Source organism: Rhinolophus sinicus, linkage group LG13 (genome assembly GCF_036562045.2).
Source record: "Rhinolophus sinicus isolate RSC01 linkage group LG13, ASM3656204v1, whole genome shotgun sequence".
Classification (NCBI taxonomy): Eukaryota; Metazoa; Chordata; class Mammalia; order Chiroptera; family Rhinolophidae; genus Rhinolophus; species Rhinolophus sinicus.
This window is the reverse complement of record NC_133762.1, coordinates 29201602-29207601: the sequence shown is the minus strand read 5'-3', so window position 1 is coordinate 29207601 and position 6000 is coordinate 29201602.

Sequence of the window (6000 nt, the reverse complement as noted above, 5' to 3'; positions counted from 1 at the left end):
CCAGGCAACATGAGACTTGTTGTACCTGCACAGGAGGTCAGCAAATGGGCCCCTTGTTTGTGCCCAGCACCTGCCTCCCACAACGTCCTGCCAGAAACCACTAAGACAAAGGGTTCCAGTGTCTCCTTGAATTGGAGTCACTGCAAGTACCATGAAAACGGGACAGAGTCTGGCTGGCTGTTCTCTAAACTGTCTCCCTTTTCCTCTTGGCCACCCAGAGAGAGAACACATCTCCAGACAGGTGACTGAGGTCTGGCCATGGGATATGACTCCAAATCCAGACCATCAACTCCCCTCACAATGCTGCTCTACACCCACTCTCTGCCCTCGTCCACTGGCCCCATGCAGGGGACCCAGTGGTGGCCTCCAAGGCTCTACAACACGGTTCTTAACTTCTTTTGATAAGCCCAGGACTCCTCAGGCACCTAGTAAAGTCTACAATTTCCTTCTCAGACTGGTGACATTAAATGTATAAAATATAATGCATGGAATTACAAAGGCAACAAATCATTGAAATATGGTAACCAAAACAAAAACGTTTGTGAGATTCTTATTATATATGCTTCTTTATGAACATATTAAGCAAGCTCTAGTCTAATCACCATCATTTCAAGGTGATTATAGTATACAGTAGTTCAAGATCTCTGCTGTAACTGTCACGTGATATGAAAACACCTGTGATTTCTACTGGCTACAAATAGGTATGCCAAGACTACTGTGTTTGTTGTCTTCATTCATAACTGAAGGAAGTGCCAAATGTTAGCTAGAGGTCAGTGTAAAGATGCAATTCAAGTTCATGAATCCTTGAATTCCATCCACAGATGTTGTCCCTGGGATAAGGACATCAGCTTTAAGGCAAGACAGAGGCACAAGAAAGAAGGAGCCTGGGTCCTTGGATGACCACATGGAACAGAGGTCCTTTTAACACATATTCAACCCAGAAGAAAAGACTGTAAGTCGTCATCAAACATCTTCGTTAGGCTCTTGGAAACTGTAACTTTAAGTGGAACAACCTATAACAAAACCAATTTTACCCTAGGTTAATTGATAGAAACAAGAGTTAAGTTCCTACGGCATATTTCTGGTCACAAAGACATCGCCAAACTTCTAAATAAAGACCCCAAACACTTCTACCGTTAAACATTGAAATCAATGTGAGCTGTATACCCATTTTAAAAAGACAAAGCAAAACAAGAAAGATAATGATTTTCCAACCCGCTTATTCCAGGTCAGGGTCATGGTGGCCAGAGCCTGCCAGCAGCTCAGGGTGCAAGCAGCTCAGGGACGCTCCCTGGACAAGACGCCCTTCCATCTCAGGGCGCATCACCCACACCCACACTCACTCAGACCGGGACAATGTAGACACACTAACCTCACACGCACCTCTCTCAGGTGTGGGAGGAAACCGGAAGCCCCAGAGAAAAGCCACACAGACATGGGGAGACCATGCAAACTCCACACAGACAGTGGCCCCAGCCATGAATTGATTTTTTCCCCCCTCAGCAACGTTATAACGAAACAATGTTGAAGGAAACAACACTATTCGAGGACCTGCTCTATTTTTTTCTAGGAACATCAAGATTCTGGGGCCAGGCCTGATTTATTGTTCCAGCTGAGTGACCTTGAATAAGTCACCTAACCCCTCGGAACTTCACTGTCTTCATAAAAAAAATATAGACTATGATTCCGTCTTAGAGAGAGATAGTGACGATTAAGGGGGATAATAGCTCTGAATGCTTGCAAGTTCTGTGGTAATTTATAACTGAGGTTTTCAAACACCAGCCAGTGAACTCCTACCAAAAATAAGGGCACACGGTGAAATTCCATCTGTAGGACTGTCCTTTACTCTGAGCTTAGGACCTTCCTAATTTGAGGGGTTAAGAAACTCATTCTTTTATAAAATGAGGATGATTATAAACAGTACCTGTGAATTTTTTCCGTTGGCCTTACTTTGCAAAGGAAGTTTGCAATGTTATTTGGAGTCACAAATCCACTCACTTTTCATTGGTGGGGACTAGTCACATGGTCAGAGGGACACAAAGGAAGCTGGGAACTGTAGTTTCTGGATGGACAGGTGTCTTCCAGAGACAACTCCACACTATACAGTCTTTGATAGAGTGTGACAATGAAGCTTTCTTTATCACTGTCTGTTTAATCAGCTCAGCAAGCTAACCAGTGCTCTCCCTTCCATCTAAATACACCACTCCTGCCCAGGCATACTGAAAACTCACCACTAGCAGGCCACTTACATCCTTGCTCCCTTCAGCTCCCTCCCACAGAGTTGTGTTATGGACTAAAAGCTGAAAGTTTGTGCCCCGGCTATATATCCTATGTTGAAATCCTAGCCCCCAAGGCGATGGTATTAACAGCTGGGGCTTTGGGGTGATTAGGTCAGGAGGATGGGGCCTTTATGAATGGGATTAGTGCCTTTACAGGAAGAGATATGAGAGAGCTTGTTTTGTCTCTCTGCTCTCTGCCAGGTGAGGAGCCAATGAGAAGACGGCAATCTGTAAACCAGGAAGAGGGCTTTCACCAAGAACCCAACCGTGCTGGCACCCAGATTTCTGACTTCCAGCCTCCAGAACTGTGAGAAATAAATGTTTGCTGTTTAAGCCACCCAGTCTGTGGGATTCTGTTACAGCAGCCCAAGCTAAGACAAACGGCACATTTACCAAGAATCTGTTGGGTTTGTTCCCAAACCAGTTTGTATCAGCCACACTTGTTATTGTATTCACGTAATTTTATCAGATAGTCTACAAACTGATGAACTATGAGTCCAAAAACGATGAGATTTGTTTTTGTGAAAACCCAATAAAGCTGAGTTGCTAAACTATACTGTCAAAGTAGTTGTGGAAGAAACAACTACAAAAGATCTGGAAAATAATCACCCTGAGAATCTAGGGGGAATTCTGCACTCAAGTTGCTACCCAACTGTCTTCAACTCCTTGCTCCACTTGAAATAAACCAAAACTGGAAATCAGAAGATAGATTTTGGGTATAGTTTATGCCAGGAGGACAATGTGAAAAGCCAATTCGCTCCGCACTCAAAGAACAGACAGGCAAACATTCAAGGTGTATTCATTTAAAATGATTCCCTGCTTCTCTGATTAACTGACTGACTAGCCCTGGTCCCAACTAAGTGGGTCACACGGGCTTCTACGGGATTATTACCCTCATTTTATAGGTGAATAAACTGAGGCCCAAGATAACAGCGCGTAAGGGGTGGAGCCACAATTAGAAACCAGCCAATCCGGTTCCAAGTCCGTGCTCTCCCTGTCTAGGCCAGCGATGTCCAGTTGATCCATCCGTGATGACGGATCTGTTCTGTATCTGCCTGTCCAATGTATTAATAGTAACCATAGCACATGTGGCTACTGAGCACTTGAAAGGTGTCTCATGGGACTGGATAACTGAATTTTTCACATTTAATTTAATTTGAATTAATTTAAATATAAATAGCCACAAATGGCTACCGTATCAGACAGCAACGCAGCTCTGTGCTACACTAACAACAGCACATGCCTTTCTTGGTGTCTAGGGTGCTTTTATTTCTTTGCTTTGACCCTTTGCAGTTTTGATGTCTTCTGAAATGCAAAGCCTGCCCCCTTTGATTCAGACATCTCTTGATTCTAATCCATTAAATTGACTGGAGAACGGGAGGGGTGGCCATTGGCTGGAGGAAAAGCGGCAAGCCTCTGTTGGCAACGGCTGGGCTCAAATGGCCATGTGGCAGCAACTGTCACCTTGTGCCAGCACAGGGCGGTGTGTAACCGTTAGAAGCAAGAGCTTGGCAGCAGGCCAGGACAGCCCCCTCTCTCCTGGGCAGGGCGACTTCAAGCAAATCCCTGCGCCCCTGAGAGCCTTGGCTTTCTCCTCTGTAAAGTGGGATTAAAAGTACCTGGTGTTGTGAGGATTACATCACGTGATGACTGCTCAGCCCCCAGCTTCCTGCTTGGATCATAGTAATTGCTCAGGAAATGTCCATCTAGTTCTCTCCAAGCCTCGGAATCACCCTCCCACTCAGACCAAAGGAACTACAGGAAAAAAGAATTTGGGGATGGGGATGGAGAGAGAGAAAATGTTCTTTTAAAAACGCTTTATTGCGAAAATTCTTAATTGTACATGAAAGTAGAGAGAATAGTTTAAAAAGTCCCCCCCCCCATACTCCTATCACTTAGGTTTTTAAATTATTAACCAGAGTAAAGGTTTCAAGCCCTCCATTAACCCAAATATCCATCCTTAGGAAGCTGAAGAACAAATTCCCAAGTGTCATGCCGGGAGACCCTGCTCGCTGCGCCATTTGTCATGCAGGGAGGCCTGCGGGGTCTCTGGTCCCGCTCCCCATACAAGAACGCAGGATATGGTGAGGCCAAAAAGGAACACCCACGGAGCCATAGGTAGGGGAGTCATACCACTATATTCTCTCTGGCAGCACTATACTCTCACTGGAGGCTGGATCCACACTGTCCGCAAACCGCCATCCACATTTGCCAGCCCAGCCGCCATCTTCTTGCTAGCCCCCATTCTTTCTCTCTTTCCTCTCTCCTAGCGTAGCCACAGCAGTTATATTAGTGGCCAATGGCTCACTGGTTACAGCTGACGGCCAACTAGCCACAGCTGATGGCCATGCAATCACAGTTGATGACCATTTACTACCTGAGCCAGCACCTGTCTATGTGAGGCCGAGAGCCTGGAAACTACTTTCTGGGGCTCTGCCCCCACACCAAGGGTTCCAACTAAATGGCTACAAACACGTGTCAGGAATCCTCTAAGCAGTCCTGGTGGGTTCCGACAGTCAGAGATGGGGTCGTGCTCATTTGTCCCCCAAATAATATCCTCATCACCCTAGGAACAATGGTGCCTCCCCCCCCATACTGGGCATGGCTATGGTGTTTTCCTGAGGATACTCAAGGTTCCATCTCTCTGGGTCTCCCAAATGATATGGTTTGTCTCCCACTGCCTAGAAGATTCTGGGAGACCCCAACTCCTAACTAGTAACATTCTTTAAATTAGCATGAGGCAGCTTTTAATTTCTTGTAACCCCGATCTCTAAATGATATTCAGGCTGCCAAAAGGCCACAGCTGCCATCTCGAAGAAGCTGGGAACTATTGTCTCCTGAGTTCAAAATAAGCCATTCTTTTGGAAGAGAGACAAGAAAGAGCTGTTACCTGGGAAAACTTCCGGGTCTTCTGGCCTTTGGGGAAATTACTGAACTACATTCAAACTATAAAAATCAATGCTTCGGGCAGCCGGATGGCTCAGTTGGTTAGAGCAGGAGCTCTTAACAACAAAGTTGCTGGTTCAATTCCCGCATGGGATGGTGGGCTGCAACCCCTGCAACTAAAGATTGAAAATGGCGACTGGACTTGGAGCTGAGCTGCGCCCTCCACAACTAGATTGAAGGACAATGACTTGGAGCTGATGGGCCCTGGAAAAAACCCATTGTTCCCCAATATTCTCCAATAAATAAAAAAAAAATCAATCAATCAATCAATGCTTCAACATTCCAGTAAGCCTGCGGAGTAAGCAGTGTGGAAAAGGGAAAGCAATTAATTGGGTAGAGGAGGGGTACGAACATTTCCTGGCACCTACCATGCACTGAGAGCTCCTTCACACTTCCATTGAATTTTCACAGGAACACCGTTAGGCAGATATTTTTTACCCCCCTGTCACAGATAAGGAAACTGTGACTCACAAAGGTGAAGTCACTTACCCAAGATGGAACCAAGATCTGGCTCACCCACAAACTCATGTTTTTTCTTAACCACTTGCCCTACTGTGTGCCACCTTAGATGACACTCTTCTCTCTCTGAGCCTGTTTCCTCTTCCTGACATGGGAATGGCAAGGCCGGCCCAGCTCACAAAGCTTTCAGAAGGATCTAGACGCATAAAGGATGTGAAGTGCTTTGAAAGGTGCTCAGGGCCCAGGTGGGGACTGGAGTCACCTGTCTTGTTGTCCTTAAAGCCAGCAACCTTGGAGCCGTGGAAGAAGATCCAAG